Here is a 22,003-nt window from a genome sequence, read left to right as displayed (position 1 = left end):
TAACATGGAAACAAAATGTCAATATTTGCCATTATAAAAACACACAAAGTACAAAACAAATAGGTCTTATAAAACAATTACACAAATGAGGATAAAAAACAAATAAAATGATATCATGACAGAACTCTACCAAACCTCAAAGACAAACATACAAAAAAACAAAACAGAGTCTACAAGACAACTAGATAAAAATTAACATTATGATATAAACAAAACCTCACATATCAAGACTAACCTTGAGCATAAATAGATTAAATGATCAACTAAAAATATATTGATAGATGGAATGGATATATGCTGCTTTGAAGAGGCAGACCTTCCTAGTAAAGAAACTTACAGACTGAAGGTAAGGGATGAAAAAAGATATTCCATACAAATGCAAACCAAAAGCAAGCAGGAGTGGCTATAGTTGTATTAGATAAAACAGACTTCAAATTAACAGCAATTTAAAAAAAGTCATTCTATAGTGATAAAGGGATCAATTCAATAAGAGATTATAACAATCTTAAGTATATATACACCTAATATCAGATCACCCAGTTTCATAAAACAAATATTACACCTAAAGGAATAGCAATACAATAATAGTAGGGGACTTGAAGACCCCACTCAGAGCACGAGATATATTATTTAGAGAGAAAATTAACAAACTTTGGATATAAATTATACACTGTAGACAAAATAAACCTGACAGATATTTACAAAATATCCTACCCAACAACCACAGAATATACATTCTTCTCAACAGCAAATAGAGCATTCTCCAAGATAGATCACATGTATGCCACAAAACAAGACTTAATAAATTTTTAAAAGTTGAAATCATATCAAGTATTTTCTCAGACCATAGTGAAATAAAGCTAGAAATCAATACCAAAAGGAGTGTCAGAAACTATACAAATACATGAAAACTAAACAGCATGCTCTTGAAGGATCACTGTGTCAATGAAGAAGTTAAAACAGAAATTTAAACATTTTTTGAAAATAATAAAAATGAAAACACACATACCAAAACTGGTGAGATACAACAAAAATAGTGATCAGAGGGAACTTAATAGCATTAAATACTCACATCATAAAAGTAGAAAAATCACAAATTATCAATCTATTGCACCTCAAGGAACTTGAAAAACAAAAAACAAACCCAACTCAAATTTAGCAATTGACAAAAAATAAACAAACATCAGAGCAGAACTAAATAAAATTGAGACCGAAAACAATTCAAAGGATCAATAAAATTGAAAATTTGATTCTTTGAAAATATAAATAAAATTCATAGACCACTAGCTAGGCTAACCAATAAAAGAGAAAAGAAGATCCAAATAAACATAGTCGGAAATGAAAAAGGAAACATTACAACTGACACAACAGAAAAACAAAAGATCATCATATGAAAGACTACTATGAGCAAGTATATGCTCATATACTAGAAAACCTGGAGAAAATGATTAAATTCCTAGAAGCATGCCACTTCCTGAGGTTGAAGTAGGGAGATATAGAAATCCTGATCAGACTAATATAACATAAGTGAGATTGAATCAGTAATAATAATTTAAAAATTTCCCCACAACAACAACAAAAAGCCCAAGACCAGACAGATTCACTGCCAAATACCACCAGATGTACAAAGAAGAACTGGTACCAATCTTCCTGAAGCTGTTCCAAAAATCAGAAGGAGGGAATCCTCCCTTAACTCATTCTGTGAAGCCATTTTCACCCAGATACCAAAGCCAGACAAGGACACAACAAATAAATAATCTACAGACCAATATCTCTGATGAACACAGAGTCAGAAATCCTCCATAAAATACCAGCAATCTAAATCTAACAGCACATCAAAAAGATAATACACCACAATCAAGGAGTTTTTATTACAAGAAAGTAAGGATAGTTCAGCATACACAAATCAATAAATGTGATTCATCACATAAACAGAACTAAGAAAAATAAGTATGATTTCAATAGATGCCAAAAATAAGATTTAATAAATTTTCAGCATCCCTTCATGATAAGAACTCACAGCAAACTAGGCGTAGAAGGAACACACCTCAAATAATAAAAGACGTATATGACAAGCCTACAGGCAACATAATACTGAATGGGGAGAAATTGAAAGCCTTTCCTCTAAGAAATGAAACAAGACAGGGACACTCACTTTCACCACTCCTCTTCGACATAGTACTAGAAATCCTAAACAGAGCAATTGAACAAGAGAAAGAAATGAAAAGTATCCAAATCAGAAAAGGGGAAGTCAAATTATATCTGTTTCCTGATGATATTATTGTATAACTAAAAAATCCCAAAGTCTCCTCCCCAAAGCTCATAAATTCATAAATGAATTTAATGAAGTTTCAGGCCACAAAATCAACATAATCATTAGCATTTCTATATACCAAGAGCAATCAAACAGAGAACGAAATCAAGAAAGCCATTCCATTTACAATAGCTACAAAAATATAATATAACAAGGGCTATATTAACCAAAGATGTAAAAGATCTCTGCAAGGAAACCAAAAAGCCTGGAGGAAAGAAATTGTTGATGACACAAACAAATAGGAAAACATCCCATGCTCATAGGTTGGAAGAATTAATATCATTAAAATGACCATACTACCCAAAACAATCTTTGGAATCAATGTAATTCTTTTCAAAATACCAATGCCATGCTTTATAGACTTAGAAAAAAAAAATCTTACAGTTAATATGGAACATAAAACAAGACCCCAAATAGCCAGAGCAATCTAATCAAAAAGAAGAAAACTAGAGGCATCACTTCACTTTACCTCAAATTATACTACAAAGCTATAGTAACCAAAGCAGCATGGTACTGGTATAAAAACAGTCACATACATCAATGGAGTAGAATAAAGAACCCAGAGATAAATCCACATATTTACAGACAACTGATCTTTGAAAAAGTCAACAAAAACATACACTGGGGAAAGGACATGCTTTTCAATAAATGATGCTGAGAAAATGGAATTGTCAGATGCAGAAGAATAAAACTGGACCCTTGATTCTCACCATACACAAAACTCAGCTGAAAATGGATTAAAGATGTAAATATGAGACTTGAAACTCTAAAATTCCTGAGAGAAAACTTAGGGAACACTCTTCTGGACACTGATCTAGGCAAAGAATACATGACTAAGACCTCAAAAGCACAAGCAACAACAACAACAAAATAGACAAATGGGACTTCATTTAACAGAAGTTTCTGCACAGCAAAACACATAACCAGGAAAGTGAACAGACAACCTGCAGCATGGGAAAAATATTGTCAAATTATGCATTCAACAGGGGACTGATAACCATAATTTATATGTAACTCAAACAACTCAACAACAACAAAAACAAATAACTTCATTAAAAAGTGAGCAAACAACATGAATAGACAGTTTTCAAAGAAGACATACAAATGGCCAACAAGCATACTCAAAAATGTTCAATGTCACTACTTATCAGGGAAATGCAAACTACAACCACAATGACATACTATCTTATACCAATCAGAAAGACAAATTAATATTACAGAGTCAAAAAATAAATGTTGGTGACAAAGCAGAGAAAAGGGAACACTTAGAAACTGATGATGGGAATTTAAATTAGTACAACCTCTATAAAAAATAGAGATTTCTCAAAGAACTAAAACCAGATCTACAATTCAGTCCCTCAATCCCAATACTGGATATTTATCTGAAGGAAAATAAATCATTATATTAAAAAGATATCTGGGCACTCATGTTTATCGCAGCTCTATTCACAATAGTAAACATTTGGAATCAACCTAAAACAGCATATACATATACATATATATATACATATACATATACATATACATACACACATACACGTGTGTGTATATATGTATGGAATAATATATATATAATGTAAATATATATATATACACACACACACACACATCAAATAATGTAATGGAGTGCTATTCAGCCATAAAAAAGAATAAATTATATTTTTTGTACCAACATAGATTGAATTGGTGATTATTATCTTAAGTGAAACAACTCAGAAACATAAAGCCAAATATTTTATGTTCTCACTTATAAGTGAGAGCTCAATAATGTGCACACATAGACATACAGTGTTGAATAATAGACACAGGAGACATGGAAGGGTGGGACGGGGAGTGAGGGATGAGAAATGACTTAATGGGTGAAATGAACATTATTTGGTTGATAGTTAGACTAAAATCCCAGAATCCATCATTTCACAATAGATCCATGTAACAAAGTTGCAGTTGTACCTCTTAGATTTATAGCAAAAAAATAAAATTGTTAACTAGGTAGTAAAGCCAAAAGTAAGATATCACTGTCACTTAGTGCTTGTTTATTCTAATCACCAATTCTAAAATTTGAATCTGTGAAAAGTAAGATTCACATTCTAGGAATAAAATATCTTTATTAAGTAAAGCACTATATTACCATGATTCACACAAAATATTATTTTCAAAATTGTTTGAATTCCTCAAACTTTTATTAGAACAATTATTTATTTGTAATTTAAATTATTTAAAATAATCACTTTACAAATAATCACTTGCAAAAACAAATAACAGAAAAACAATATAATCTAAATAATATCATTTTATATTGGAAATTACAAGCTTTCCAAATAAACTCCTTTATTGTGTAAATAACAAAACTCAATATCAGAATTTGTTAAAATTCCATGTCTGTGATTTCCAGTGTTCTAATTTGTAAATTGTATGTAGTAATTGTTCTTGCCTACCAGGGTTCCTGTGAAAAATGAATATAAATACACATGAAGCATTTAGAACAATGCCAGTTGTGAAGTAAGCAATCAACAGTAGTTATTCATAATAATTATTATTGTGTTTTTTGAAATGCTTATTATTTATTTTGTGAATATGTTGCCATGAATAGAAACAATCTACAAAACATACATTGCACCTTTACTTCATGTTCCCACATAGTGAATTACTAATCATTTAACATTAAATATATTGGATTTATTTTATGAGTGCAATTTTAGAATACAAACAATAGGTATAAAAGACTACAAATAAATATTCATTATTTCTCTCTTAGATTCCTTTGCTAATATCCTTTGTTAAAGGTCTTCTGTGTTCTACTAATCAATTGCTAAGATTGAGTTCAGGTGTGAAAATTATATGCAGTTAATTTTAGATTCCCTTGAGTCTTCTATCTGAAGTTCATTGCTATCCTATCTGGTCAGGAATCTATTTTGCTCCAGGGAGAAAAGTCTCATGTTAGTTACCGGTTGCTAAAAATACTTGGTGTCTTGAGTTATCATCCTTCCTGTGGAAAGTAGTCCTTTGTTTTGTAAAAGGCAATCTACTGTAAAAACTTCTTTTGATTTTTGCTGTTGCTTTTGTCAGATTATAAATTACAAGTGGAGACTGAGAATTGTTAATCAAGCTACCTTCCTCCAGCGATGCTAGCAACATGCAGTGAGTAATGTCAAATTCCTTTCTAATGCAAAATTTTAGAAAAAAACACTTTAAGTGGAAAAAGCTGTATTTATTTTCACATTCATTATCAATTTTATGTCAATATTTCTTAATTGATTGTAAATCATAATAAAACAAAGAAGGACCTAGCAAATTAAAAACTAGGTTGAATATAAAATTGTAAGTACCTAAAACCAATAATCTTACTTCTTACTCTTATGAGATAAAAAATGATAGATTTATTAACACCTACGTTTATCTATATTTGCCATACATGTAATCAATACTGTTGTAAAGTAACATCTGCAACCTATGCACTAAAAGAATCTTGATCTTAGAATAAAAATAGCAATTTAGGAGAAAGTTGCTAGTCACAGCTTAGTTGTGGTTAAGTGAAAACAGGTCATGCACTAGGGTTTGAAATTCCAAAGCAAATTATCAAATAAACAAACAAATCAAGATAAACAGCTGGAATCAAGTTATCAAACTGGAAGTACAACAGCAGAGCTACAGAGAAGGCTGAAATTAGTTTTGTGAAGCCATTTTCATAAACACCAGAAGTCAAAATTAGGGATTGAGAAGAGATTTTAGATTTACAGACCCTAAAAGTTTTATTCTCCACTCTTAACAGAGTATTTAACAGAACCTAACTGCCTAAGTGGTTGATTTTTAAGTAAACTAGAGAGAGAGGGTTTCAGCTAAAGGGTTAGGGCATCAGGCTGTTATATGCCGTATTAATTTCTCTGATGGAAAGAATTCAGTATCCAACTTCTTAGTTGCAAGTTCATTTTTGCAGAGATAGCCTGTTTGTTTTCCTAGAGTACCAACCATGGAGAATCAGAATGTCTGTTAGACAGCAGGGTATGGCTGGTACACCTATTTTCTATTTTCTAGTCAAAACACCTTTCCCACCAACCAAAGACAGATTGACAAAATTGAATTGGATCAGGAATTAGCACATATTATCAGGCAGTCTGAAGTCCTAAATAGCAAGGATACAAAAACTCATCTTGGAATGCACTTATCTTTTTTTCTGATAAAAAATACTTGATTGGTCTACATAAAGGATTATAACCATATTTACTTGCTTTGGGAAAAAAAATCTATGCAGTTCCTATTTAAATGGAGTAAAACAAATCTAAAACTTCAGTACTGTTTTCTTAGTTTTGCTAATATCTTTCTATTGTTGTACCCAATCTTTTCATTTTGAAAGCTGAATTGGGGGAAGAGTGTGCTCTAAACGTTATGAGCAATTGTTTCCAGTACAAGAAGAGCTAAAACAAAGGGAGCTACAGAGAATTCAAAGAGCACATTCTTTATTTCGTGATGGAAAACATTTTAAAAAAAGAACTAAATACAATTATTGGTATTAATTCAGGACCCCCAAAGTACAGATGTTGAACTGTTTCTGAAGTAATTAGTTCCCTGGGGACCAAAGAATGAAACGAAATCCTAATTTCCTCCAATGTATGATGGTATGTGTGGTGGAGAGGGGACGATTTCCTGAAACAGTCAATGTTTTTAATGTCATTCTTTCTGAGAAAAGGGCATGTTAAGACAGAAATCTAGGAAGAAATAATCTTCACAGTAAAGTGGGATTTTTCAGACTATACTATTCACATTTTCAGAAGCTATTCTATGTATAGCAGGATGTTTAGCAGTATCCATGGTCTCCACTCACCAGATGCTAGTAGCACTTTGTCCCAAATTATCACAGTCAAAAATTTTCTCGGGCCTTGTTAAATGTCCCCTGGGGAACAAAACTGCAACCTATTGAGAAGCAATGGGCAAGAAACATCAAGCAGTAGTTTTCTCTTTGGGGGCTTTCCAGCCTTGGGACTTAGGCTCACAGGATTTCTTTTTTTTTTTTTTTTTTTTTTTTTTTTCGAGACGGAGTCTCGCTCTGTCGCCCAGGCTGGAGTGCAGTGGCGCGATCTCAGCTCACTGCAAGCTCCACCTCCCGGGGTTCACGCCATTCTCCTGCCTCAGCCTCCCGAGTAGCTGGGACTACAGGCGCCCGCCACCACGCCCGACTAATTTTGTATTTTTAGTAGAGACGGGGTTTCACCATGTTAGCCGGGATGGTCTTGATCTCCTGACCTCGTGATCCGCCCGCCTCGGCCTCCCAAAGTGCTGGGATTACAGGCGTCAGCCACCGCACCCGGCACAGAATTTCTTTTGTGAGAAAATTGAAATGTGGGAGTAACAAACTGAACAACAAGAATGGGTTTGGGCATGCGGACTTGGAAAATATACACACAGGATGGCAGTTATAACTGTTACTCTAGACTGTACTACTTTGGGTTTTCTCTGATCCATTGTTGGTGGGAGTGTAACACGGTGTAATCTTTTATGACTACACTATGACCAACTGTAACAGAGCAGCTTAGCTTCCAGCTGTGTTTTAATACTTGATCTTTCCTCCTTTCTCCCTAGTCTCAAGATGTAGCTTTGAGACAAACTACACGTGTATTTTCTTTTGTCTGGAAATATAGCCTTCCCAGGTGTTTTAAAACTTCGCTGCATTCCTTTTCCCACCTTATGCTTCCATGCTTTATGCACATTTATTTACCTGGATGCTTGTTAGGCTCACACTATGCTCACTTACCTGGTCATATGTTTCCTTAGAAGCTTCAGGGGCCAAATGCTGACATGAACCAGACACCCGGAGAGTTCTCTCCCTAGTAGAAGATTACTTCAAAGCCAAAGTTCACCTCTGGCTAGGGATCGACTGCAAAATTGACTGCAGTTGATTTGTAACCTGGTTGGGCCCAAGATGATGCGGTCCTTTCACTAGATAAAACAATAATTCAAGATAAGCCATAGGAACAAGTCACACAGCCAGCACCTCATAGCGCCCTTGCCTCTCCTGTATTCCAAGCCCCTCTCCTTAAACTCCTGCACTCTCTCCAGAAATTGGAAAGTGGCAATTTTTGGAAAGGATTCCAGTCATATTACCCTTTGCTGGCAACAGATTTAAAAATTCACTCTTTTTATCATAACTTGCTCTTGCTACTTTGGCTTTCTTGTACAGGTAGTGAGCAGTCAGACTATCCATCTTGCAGCTACACGATCAATTCTAATCATAGATACTTATCAAGAAAAATGCAAACTTTTATCTTCAAAAAGTTTGCAAAATTGTTCCTAGCAGCTCTAATTATAATAAAAACTGGAAACATTCCAGGTGTTCATCTACAGAAGAACGAATAAACAAATGGTGATGTGTATATCTATATATATATATATAGATAGATATACACACACACACACACATATATATATACATCCTAAAAATAATAAATAATATTGAACAAGAAGGAAGGTCTATGGAAACACACACAACATACATGAATCTTGAAAAGTCTTACACTGAAAAAAGCTCTATGGAATGGACTGAATAGTGTATGCTTTCATTCATGTGAAATTCTAGATCAGGCAAAGCTAATACATGGAAGAGAAAAATCAGATGGTGATTGCCTCTAGGAGTAAGGACTGACTGCAAAGGAAAATGAGGTAGCTTTCTGGGGTGATGGCGATGTTTCATATTTGATTGGAGGTTAGGATTTTGTTCATCAAACTATCTAGTTATTTCATCATATGTTCAAAAGGAAAAGGCATGTGCAAATACTGATTTCTAATAGAATTATGCACAATGAAGTATTTTGCATAACATGTACTGATATATATGCAAAAAAAACCCACAAAATAAATGAACGGATAAATAGATGTATAAATATATGGTAAATCAAGTATATTAGAACATAATAACAAAATCTAGGTGTGGCAGTTCTAGTTCAGAGACCCTTAGTGTGATGTCCTCAGATTACTTAATCACCTTGATTCTCAGTTCTCTAAACTAATAGTTTAAAAAATATTTTTAAAAGGAGTCACTATAAGTATTTGAAGCACAGGTAGTTAGCACATCATTAAGTGGTCAATATGCTTTATTGAACCTAAACTGCATTTTTTAGGAAGGTATATATTCTTGCTTCCTGGATTTGAGCTGGAATGATTAAGTATTCTAATTATATAATTATTTTGTATATAGAATTCAAAAAAACTGTACTTTTTTATTCTAATTTTTTTTTCTGGGCACATTAAAAAAATAAAGACAAAATTTCACGGGATAGTTATCCTTTTCCTTCTTTTTGTGTGTTTTTCCTTCTAACTTTGTCTCTCTGATCTAGGAAATTTCTTTTTAACTCATTGTTACTAGAGTTATGCTTACTACGGAAGAAGTCTATTTATTAGGGCTCCATTAGCATGTGTAACTTTAAAAAATGACTTAATCATTACTTCCTAAAAACCATCAATATGGAAAGAATTATATTTACTTTTCTTAGCATGGAAATGATAGTGTTGTGTGGTACACTAAATAGAGCAGAAGCATTGGTTATCAGAGGACTATCTTCTAAAATCTCAACTGTTGCCTAGAACAGTGTCTTGTACACAAAATTTGATGCACTATTCTTTGAATGATAAAAATGGGTATTAAACTAGCAAAAATAATCAGAAATAAATTTTGTAAGAAATGTGGATGGTGTATATAAGGATTTGTTTGAAATGCTGCTGGGGCACATAGAAGAACATCCGAAGAGAAAGTGTTAACATCATAATGATTTCTCTTCCACTATCTTGTTCTATGAATGATCATTGTCTAATTTAAAAAATTGAGGCTGGGCGTGGTGGCTCACGGACTCAAGGCTTGTAATCCTAGCACTTATGGAGGCCGAGGCTGGCGGATCACCTGAGGTTGGGAGTTTGAGACCAGCCTGACCAACATGGAGAAACCCTGTCTCTACTAAAAATACAAAATTAACCAGGCGTGGTGGCCCATGCCTGTAATCCCAGCTACTCGGGAGGCTGAGGCAGGAGAATCGCTTGAACCCAGAAGGCGTATGTTGCGGTGAGCTGAGATTGTGCCATTGCACTCCAGCCTGGGCAACAAGAGTGAAACTCCATCTCAATAAAAATACCAAACAACAACAACAGCAAAACAACTGAATTGGGGGAAGTAGGGAAGGAAGTTAGTTACAAAATTCATTTGAAAAAAATTTTAAAAAAGGAGAAAAAAGACCTTTCTGAAAAGAAAGTGGTAGTAAGAACGGTTGTCACCATATACTAAACTGCAAATTCATGATAATATTTTTATATGGTACAAGAATACTGAAAAATGTCAATAAAAAAACAAAATGTACTAAAAGTAATGTATACTTAAAAGCATCTCATTAATGTCAGGAAGATATACATAATTCAATAAGTTTCAGGGACAAATAGAAATACAAAAAAAATAGTAAAACTGGATACTTACAACAGATCTTACTAAAAAAATCAGAATGAAGAAAATAAAGTAAAAAATGTCATAAAAATGTTTGAAACAAGTTGAGATATTTTCTTTATATTCTCAACTTAGATAATACCTCTCTGCATTTGACTCAAATCCAAAACCCATCAAAAGCTATAAAATAAGACTTAAAAAGATTAAAACATTTCAGAAAACAACTCCACAATGTCAAAATTAAAATAATACAAAGAAAAACAGAATGCTTGAAACTCCTAGATAAAAGGCTGTTATCCTTATCTAAGGAATTAGATAAATTTGTTTGCAAAGTAATTCAGTGAGTAAAAGTTAAAACATCTCAACAGAAAAATGTCCAAAGAAATCAACAGATGTTTTACAGAAAAGGACATAGTCTTAAACATTTGATTTTTTTATCTAAGAGAAAAAATACCAATTGAAATTTTGTTTCTCATTTAGATTGGATGGAGTAATTTTTTTTCAATTTTTAGTTCCATGAACAATTATAATTTGTATACTCGATTTATAACTATATATCATGTCACCATGATTTTAAATTAATGTGAATTAAATATTAGACTTCCACATAAACGTATTCTCCCATTTCATATTATGGTTGTAAGACTTGAGCTTTAATGTCAGCCTCAAAATAAGCAGGTAATTTTGGTCATTCTTTTCTGCACTCTTCCCATTGGGAGTGGGATGGTCTCTCCCATCCATTTGACTTTCTTTAACTCATATAATGTTAGAAGTGAGGATGCAAGCAGGAACTTGAGAGTGTCTTGGTCTATTGTGACTCTTGCTTCTTCAAAAATGAAAACATGCCCAGGATAGCTAGGTAAAAGATGAGAGACAAGGCCATTCTAGACAAGCCAAATAGAGTAAGTTCTCTTACATAAAATGCCATACTTACAATAACCATTTTATAGAATATTCTCTTTTTTATATAACACCTTCTGAAGATATATTTGATGTACAATTAATTGCATATATTTAAAATGTATATTTTTTTTGGTAAAATTTTGTAAATTGTGAAGTTATAATTTAAAATGTAATTCTTTATATACATATACATCTATCTTTATTTTCTTGCCTTGAGGGATTGCTGAATTTCCTGGATGTGCTGCTTTATAATTTTTACTTAAAACTTTATTGAAATACACTTTCTTGCCTATCAGAATGAGGATCAAAAATTAAAATGTTCTATTGTTGGTCAGTAGGACTATAACTGGGTAAGCTCTATTAAAACAATTTAATAATAACTTTCAATATCAAAAATACATATACTCTTTGAGACAGAAGTTCAAATTACTAGAATTTGTCCTGTAGATATGCCAGCAAATGTGAAATAAATATGTATAAGAAATTTATAACAGCATTGCTTTAAATATAAAAAACTAACCCTTTCTTAAAAGTTGGTTAAAGCAGAATAGTGGTTATCAGAAGCTGGAGGGAGTGAAGATTGGGAGATGGCCAAAAGATACACAGTTTTGGTCAGACAGGAGGAATAAGTTCAAGAGATCTGTTGTATATTATAGTGACTACAGTTTGAAACAATATGTTGAAAATTGTTAAGACAGTAGATTTTAGGTGTTTTGACCACAAAAAAAGAAAAGTATGTGAGGTAATGCATACGTTAATTAACCTCATTTAGACATTCCACAATGTATACATATCTCAAAACATTATACATACCATAAGTATAGATAATTTTTGTCAATTTAAATCAATTAATAAATAAAGTAAATGTTGGTTAAATAAGTTATAGTATATCTATAAACTGGAGCACCACAAAGCTACTAAAAATGAGGTAACTTTATATCTATTACTATGAAATACTGTAAGTGGAGGGGAAAAAATGGAGAACAGGGTGAAGTTTATACTACAATGTGTGTAAATATGTGTCTGTTGATAAAAGAGCTCCTCGATTGCACCACTTTAGAAGCATCGTTTACATCCTAATACATATAAATAATGTCCCCGGATTGTACAGTGCTGAGTTTGTACTGCCATGCATCCCTGTTCTAACATATGAGATAGAATCTCTCTGAAAGGATACACAAGAGGTGGTATTAAAAGTGGCCTCTGGGTAGGGAATTACATGGCTTGGGGAAGAAATGGTAAGGAAATTTATTTTCCATAATACCTTTTTGTAGACCTTTAATTTTGTGCTATGAATATTAATACCTATTTTTAAAATGAGCAAACATAAATTTTAAAAATTAATACTAAAGTTTCAATATGCAGAGAAACCTATTAGCTAAGAAAACCTGGCTCTCTGCTTTAAGGAAACAGTTTTAATTCACAGCTACATTCATTTTAGTTGGTTCTATTTGACACTAGAGTACCTTATTTTTCCCCCTTGAACACAAGCATGCGGTTTGTGTCCTATTTCTGAGAATAAAGTGCCACTTTGATCTAGAAAGTCACTTCAGGGGTCACCATGTTAGATAAGCAATATTTCCTTCAAGTTTCATGACCGATTATTTATAGTATTTGTAGTTTAATTTTAGGAAAAACATATAGGAGAATTGCTAGTGACCTCCGTTTGGGTCTTGCTTCAGAGGTAATTTTCTTTGCTTTACTGCTGACCTGAGAATCCAGATTCTTTTTTAAAGACATGATATATTTTCTTCAAAAAATGCTATGAAGTTTATCTGCAGTCTTGTTTTTGAAGGTTGGTAGAAAAACGAACTTAATAATTTTGAAACAAACTGACTTTCTTTAGCACCACAAAAGATATAGCCCAAGGTTAACAGCCTGCTCTATTACCTGTAGAAGTCTTAGCTCTTTTGTTTATATAAATACAATCCCTTAAAAATTGGCATTTTCATGACGAAGATGAAGCTATTTTTCTTTTCCTTTTACTGTATGCTACTTGCTTGTTTAGCTTTGTTAACAGCAAACTACATTGCTGGGAGGGGAGGGAAGGACCAATAACTTACAATCAACTCTGTCACTTATAGACTTATTCCAAGTGCCATTATATACCACAGAATGTTCTGTGTCTCTGTTCAAGAGCATCAAGCAGTGATGAATTCAAAGAACCAAGGTCAAGAGGCCGGAGTAAAACACAAAGGGATATTCTATTTTAAAAGAGTCATTTACAGGATTAGGATATACAATGCAATATCAAGTAATAAAATTAAAATATGATGAATACAGTGAACCAAATTTATCTGAAAAGTAATTTGGAGGAAAGAGGCTTTATTCCAGTGAACAGTTAGCAAACAGATGCAGCCTTCAGAGTAAAGTGAAGGTGTATTTTAGAGAACAAAGAGAGGGTTTAGGTTTTCAAGCAATAGTTCTTACCCAGGTTCCCAATCAAGTGTGTTTATGCAAATGAAAGAATCCAACTTACTTAGTTCTAACTGGGTCCTGTTTGGTCAATACAATGAGCTCTGATTGGTTGGTTCAGATGAGCTCTGATTGGTTGGTTCACGTTAAGCTCTGATCGGTTGATTTACAAGCCCTAAACCAGAAGTCTCTCTTGATGTTTTCTTAAAATCATGAGAGAGACTTTGCTGTAATTTTTCTTAGCACCTACAGCAGAAACTGGTTGGCTTGTTTATATAGAAAGGGCAGTCCTGTTACACTTTTACAACACCTGAGAACACAGAGTATGTAACCACTTGCTCACTCAACTCTGGCAGACTAGTTCTATTTTAACTCATCACGGTTAGACATGGGGAGTCCATTTTGTACATCAAACATGCACACTTTAACAGTACCAAGGCAAAGATAACAAATAAAAAATTATAACATATAAACCAAATAGTTTTAAATTGCGAAATCGTATACAACAAAAGATATGCACAACATTATGCATATGTAGAGTCATCATGCACAGCATTATGTATCATGAAGAAGGAGGTGAATAAACGAACAGTTTTCATTTTATGAAAACAACAATTTTAAAGCTATTTTGCTCTCTTTAATAAAACATTAAAATTTGTATATTTTGAGATGGAGTTTCACTCTTGTTGCCCAGAGGAGAGTGCAATGGCGCAATCTTGGCTCACTGCAACCTCCGCCTCTCAGATTCTAGCAATTCTTCTGCCTCAGCCTCCTGAGTAGCTGGGATTACAGGCGTGCACCACCACGCCAGCTAATTTTGTATTTTTAGTAGAGACGGGGTTTCTCCATGTTGGTCAGGCTAGTCTTGAACTCCCGACCTCAGGTGATCTGCCTGTCTCGGCCTCCTTATGTGTAAAATTTATGTTTTTAAGTGGATGTCATGTGGAATTGAATGATATTCTAGCCCAAGATTTTATTTTTTGATTTTTTTATGACATAGATCCAATTTTAATATATATTTATGTTGAGTTACAGACTAGGTTTACATATACCTGTGTATATGTAAGAGACTACATAATAATGACATATTTCATATGTACATTAATTTTTCCATGTATTCACTCAGTTATTACTGAGTGGTGTGTGTGTGTGTGTGTTTGTGTGTGTGGTGTGTAGTGTGTGTTATATTTGAGACATTTCTAATGGAATGCCAATGCATTAGGTAAAAAATACAGGCCAAAACTAAAGCAAAACAGCTGATGAATTCATGATGGGTACTCACGAATTCTGTACCCATTTATAAATGTTTTTCCTATGGGGTGCTTAAATTTCTTGTGTGTTATACCTTTGCTTTCCTCGCAGATTGTAGATGTTACAAATATCTTTTTCTAGTCCATTATCCAGCCAATAACACATTATTATCATAGTGCCCTTTATTGAACACAAATCTTTAATTTTTGATGTTGTAAATCCATCATTTTCAGTTATAATTTGTCCAGTATAGGACTTACAGAAAAAAATTTGAGATATAAAATTTTGGATGGCATGGTATAAAAGAAAAACACAAATTAGTTTTTATCTATAGATAAGTGAACTATAAAGTGGTATTTGTTTACAATGGAATACCATGCAGTAAAATGAAGTAATTAATTGGATTTATTTAATGTAATACAGATAGACCTCACAGCATTGCTCTGAGTATTACAAAGAGAAAATGTAAAGATATTTAATATAATAGAATTTATGTAAATTAAACAAACGTATAAAATGATGTTATTTTTATTAAAGGATATATACGTGTTATATATTTCATACCTATAAATATATACATGAATATAAATATAAAAATACATCTTGTATATATTTATAAATATAAAAATATATATTTATATTTTTATAAATATGTAAATATATTTATTTATAAATATTTAAATATATAAATAAAAACATATTTATAAATACATAATAAATATGTAATATATATTATGTATTATATTATATATTATATATAATATAATAAATATATTATATATTAGATTTATTATGTATATAATATATACATAAATAAATATTTTAAATTTAAAGGGAGCACCTCCCAAATTGGGAGGGCATTCATTTAATATACTAAAAAGAGCTCCTAAGAGGGTGAAGAAAATGAGAGTGTGAATTAAGTGTAATTGAAAAATATTGAAAGAAAGCAGCAGAATGTTCTTGCCTTATTCCAGCTGCTAATGATTTTGGGACACGACTCAAGGGTTAAAATAATTGACCACTAAAAAAACTGGCATCTAAAAATGAAACAGATATGGAATATGGCTCCAGGTTGGAGTTATACCTTAATATCATTGGTAGGAGATACATGCGAATAACTATACATTTCAGGTAGAAAATGATGAGTGCCATTTCAAACCACACAGATATTTATGCATACCTCTTGTTGACAAATGCTTATTGAGAGCTACCATGGTCTAAGACTCAGCAGAAGACAGAATGGCCAAGATCTTTGCTCTTGTGACTAGTTACAGTGAATAAGCACATAATGAAGCACTGTTGTCCATAGAGAACACCACACTGCATAATGAATAAAAACAGTGCAAGAGAAGAGTGATTGGGTGGTTTTTTAAATTGGGCAGAGGGAAAGTTCTAAGGAGGTGACTTTCACAAGCGAGAGCCAGCCATGGAGATCAAAAGAAGATCATTCAGGGCAAAATGAGTAGAAAGAATCTTGGCACATGTGAGAACCTGAAAAAGTTCTAAAGCCTAGTGAACCAGGACAATGAAAGACTAATAAGGGTTCAGAGAGATAGAGAAGGGGAAAGCAAGTGGGTTTTATTTGCCAAGATAGAGAATTTGGATCTTAACCTAAGTGTGATTGAAAACTATTGAAAGTGTTTAAGCAGAGAAGTGAGATGATCATTTGGTTTACATGTGTAACAGTTAATATAGCTGCTGTGTTGAGAATGGATTGTACAAAGACACACGTGATATTAGGAAGATAAATAGAAAGTGCAAGTAGAAGAGAGGACAGAAGAAGAGAGGACCCAGCTTTCCTTACCCTCTTTAGCCAGACTTCCCCCAAGCCCTAACAGCTACTATTAGTGTTTTGTTTGCCTACAACTAAGTTGCAGGGCCAAATGTATTTTTAAGTGATATTAGAATGTTATTTTTTCCCTGAACAATTAACATTCTGAAAAGAAAAAAAAATCAGGTATACTGTAACCAAGGAAGATTAAAAAATATATAATAGGAAACAATTTAGTGTCTGTCATAGAAGATATTTCAGTTTGGGAAACATGGTTTGGGGGATATAGCGGTAAGTTCTAGAGCATGATACCTGGGAAACAGAATGCAATTGAATTGCCCAAATAGAAAAGAGACAGTTGTGTCGACATTTAAATACACTGACGGTTCTATCTTTTAACTTATTACTAATGCTGGTCTGTGCAGCAAATTGGGGTTTTCTAGAGAATGTATTACCAACTCTGCCATATACTATGTATTTCATTTCTACTTTGTTTCTTTCTTGCAATGTCCCCACACAGTCAAAATCAGGAAACCTGAAATAGGGGCCAGTGTGTGCTGAGAAGTAACATACTGTCTACAAGAATAAAGTATTGGTTGCTAACATTATGCAATAAAGAAGTAAGGATAATATATTTGGACACTAGGCAATTGAATTCCAATCAAGGTTGTCACTAATGGCTGTGTGACTATTAACATGTACTTTATCTCTCTGAGCTTCAGCTAAATCAAATCTACCACAGAGTGCTTGTTCTTGGAATTGGTGCATTTCAGACCACACTAGATGGGGATAAGAAGGTGGATAAAAAGGAGAACAATAAGAAAGGTGAATTCTAACCCCCCTGTTAGAATTACATTTCTAACAATAGGCAACTAGGCAATTACAGTTGCACTGCTCTTATGTGATGGAAATAATGATGTTTTCATTCAAGTAAAAAATTTAACATCATCAATTTACAAGTCTCTTTGAGTACAACATTCTATGATCCTATGACTTTTCAACAGGTACTTACATTGTCAAGTGTGTTTCTAATTGTGAGAGGAGAATATGGCCCAGCAAGTTTCATCACTGGGGGGCAGATATGTAGTAACTACACAGAAATAGCAAAAACTAAAAGATGATGTAAATAAAACACCCACGCTTATAAGATTTTCATATAGGAAGAACATTATGGTAATGAAATATTTTTTTTTTTACCAACCGAAAGCATTTTTTGATCCAAATCTCATTTTATGTTTAATTATTTCAAAAACAGTTTGCATTTAAAACATATTATTTTATTAGATATCAAAGCATATGTGAACTTCACAAGTACTAGATATTTTTATTTCAAAAATTAACTGATGAACTTTATTATTAAGAATGCATCCTATTTAATATAAATTGTATTTCCTTAAACACTAAAACATGTACGATTCTCATGCAAATGCCGAGAAAATTGTAGGGACTATTAAGTCTCTTTGATTTACATTTTAAGATCTTTCTGTTTTGCATAAACTGAATTTATAAGTGGTGATAATCTGGTAAACAACAGAAAACACACTCAGTAAAAAGTCTAAGCAGGTTTTGGGTCCAGCTGGTATTCTTAAATTTTTTATGATACAACATAACATAGAGCCATCTAAATTCACACTTCAGGTAAAAAAATATGTTTGAGGACGTTCAAGAGAATTAATTTTCCTACCAAATCACAAAATGCAATACCCTCACCAAATAATTCTGGCCCTAGAGAACAAGGGTGATTACAAATGTCAAAGTATTACATATGCCAGCTAACTCCTAGTATTGCTTTTTGTTTTGTAGTAAAGAAAACAAAAAAATACTGAAGGCATTTTTAAATTCCCTTGTACATTTCACCACACTTGCATAATTCTTATTCAGGGTCTTAAATGAAGAGGAAACAATGATTAAGGAAGAAGTGCTTTATGTAGTAAAGAGATAAAATGCTGAATTGTAGTCTGATAGTACTGGCAGAAGCACTAAAAGCTGCTTTTCTGTTAGGACTGATATTTAGTGTGATTTCAACATTTTATTGAGTATCTAATATGTGTAAGGTATTAGCTGATGTAATTTATATATGTTGTTATTTCCTTTAATAAAACAACCAGATGATTCAGGAATTTCATATATCTAAATATACCATGTATCTTATGTTCCAAACATCAAACCAGATATTTCCAGTAAGAAAATTTTCATACACTATCTTCTTATTTTCAGTGACCAAGAATATACAAATGTCTTAAATAGATCTACAGAAAGATGAATAAATTTTAACATTTATAAAACTTCTAATGGTAAACACAGTTCCAGATTTTATCTTATAAAGCATTTTCATATCCTTGATTTCACACAATAATTACAAGATTGTGGTAAAAATAATGCAGTACCATTATATGCATTTTAATATGAATACTCTGAGACTGGATAATTCATGAGATGCCCAAATTTACACTCAAGATGACAGGTATTTCTGGAGCAGGTCCTCTAACTCCAGTTGCAGTACTTATTCCACCACACGGCATCTACAAATTGTAGTAGAAATGTCTGCATTTCAGGTGATGCTCAATGAGATACTCTTGGAAAATAATTCACATTGTTATATAACTACTTCCTCTTAAAAATGTATTTTTTCCCTTGCTTTCTCTCTCTCTCTTCCTCTCTTTCTCCTTTTGCATTATTCTGTTGGCTGAGATGAGACGTCTCCATATCCACGGAAACATGGAGGCCATCCTGAAAACAACAACCATGTACTACTCTGTTAAAGGCTACCACATCTTTTAGAAAAACAAAATAAAATAGACATTGTAACTAAAACTTACCAAACAAAACAAGGATGTGAGTACATAGACTAGTAAATGAATCCAACTATTTCATTCACTTAATAGCCACAATTAGTAATTTCTCTTAAGTCACATCCTTCAGTTATCATTATAAACTATGTTATAATTATACTACATGTTATAACATATATTAAAAATATTTAAATATATATTAAACATGCTAATCTCAAAAATTAATTTTGCTGAAAATTTAGAAATTTTTGAATTACTATTTATATTTCATTTTTCAAAAGGATTAATAAATATTAAATGCATAGGCATTTGGGGTATTTTTATTGATAACTTTGAATAAAAGCACTTTTAAGTATCTAAATGTTAAAAACAACTTTAGAAGGTTATTAATAATATAATACATGTAGAGATAAATAAATATAAATGAATATTATGAATATTGTATATTTTATTAATCAAGTTTTTACTGAGTATATGTTTTTAAAGGGTTGCATTGCATTTATTAATTTTAATAATTCCAGTCACTGATTCATAAATAGTCAATGATCCATTGAAATATATTCTAGAGAGATTTTATTGGCATATTACGACAATATATGCATTTCACAAAGTGTTTCTATATATACTAACATATATATCTTAAGTAGCATAATAAATAATCTAAAACATTATCACTTGTAAAATTACATATGTGGGAGACCTTACTCTACCACAAATATCAATGTGGATTTAAGTATGCTTTTAGTGTGTCAGCATTTAGTTGTTTTTTTCCAAAACGGAAAATTATAGCAGATTATTTAAAATGTTCTACACTATTCTGTGATTCTAAGAAGCAATTCTTTATGGAGGTCCACATGGAAGTTGAATTTACATTAACAACTCACTACAGAATGATAGGCCTTCATGAAGCATGGCAAAACTTTGAATATTTTACCATCTACATACTAATCTAATTGCTCAATTGCCCTGTTCTTTATGGTACATTACTAGGATCCATCATCCTTACTAAAAATTCATTTAGGAATTATATTGATATGTCATTTAAAAAATTATCAAAACCCTACTTGAGAGCAAGATAGATACATAAACATTTAATATTCATTTTTTTCTGGCACTCATAATAAAAATGTTTCTGCAATAGGAAAAAACAGTTTTTATAAGACTATATGGCAATAAATAATAAAAAATATTGTTATAACACTTCAGTAAGTATACAATATTACTATATGCATCTGCAAAATCTAACCCAGATAAATGGTGCTCATTTACAATTTTATGAAATCCTCCTCTGTGCTTTACAGTGAAAACTTACCTTTGAATCATATACTACCAAAGTGTGCAGTTATTTTAAAGTACATCTGCACTTCAAATATTTTCATATTTTTCAATTTATCTAAATAATATATATAGAAAAATTAGGGATTTAAAAATAATTTTTATAATTTGAAATAAATTGTTAGATGTTTCATCAACTGAAATAAATACTAATGAAAAGACTTTCTATTTTATCTCACTTCTGACATTTAGACAATAAAAAGGTATTAAGAAACCTGAATAATGGTATAGAAATTCATTTCTATACCTATTTTAAATTTAGCTTGTTAGAAATAACATATGGCCAGCAGCTCAAAAACATCATTTTCCAATTTTCCTTTAAATGCATATGTGAACATTTGAAAGGCAAATACTCATAGTTCTAAAAACCAAAGCCTTGTTTCTATCACTTAAACAATGTGTAGGATATTGATACAATTGTATGAAATGTAAAATTGTTTAAATTCACATACAAGGTTGGTTTCATGGAGCGGGACTGACAACCTCAAAGATGGTAGGACGACCCTTTATCCTTCCCATGTCATGTTCGTTTTGGTTATTATGATAGTTAATATTAGGTATCAACTTGTCTGGATTGAGGGATGTCTAAATGCCTGGTAAAGTATTGTTTCTGGGTGTGTCTGTGAGGGTGTTGCTAGAGGAGACTAACTGAGTCAGCAAACTGGGAGAGGAAGACCTACACTCAATGTGTGTGGACACATTCCAACTGACTACCAGCACAGCTGGAAAACATCAGATGAAAAAAGAGGGATAAGCTTACTTGCTGGGTTTTTCTGGCTCTCTCTTTCTTCCCTTGCTGGATGCTT

The 22,003-nt window shown here is 32.4% G+C and overlaps 1 long non-coding RNA gene across 2 annotated transcripts in view; it reads right to left on the bottom strand.

The window, feature by feature from the left end:
- LOC129058316 (uncharacterized) overlaps nucleotides 1-22,003 on the bottom strand; it is a 52,974-nt gene that overhangs the window by 13,450 nt on the left and 17,521 nt on the right. For both annotated transcript variants that reach the window (XR_008523417.2, XR_008523416.2), the window contains one exon: nucleotides 8,061-8,245. This is a non-coding gene — a long non-coding RNA (uncharacterized LOC129058316). The remainder of the gene's footprint in view (nucleotides 1-8,060; nucleotides 8,246-22,003) is intronic.

Source organism: Pongo abelii, chromosome 2, assembly GCF_028885655.2.
Source record: "Pongo abelii isolate AG06213 chromosome 2, NHGRI_mPonAbe1-v2.0_pri, whole genome shotgun sequence".
Taxonomy (NCBI): Eukaryota; Metazoa; Chordata; class Mammalia; order Primates; family Hominidae; genus Pongo; species Pongo abelii.
This window is presented reverse-complemented; position numbering and strand designations above follow the sequence as displayed.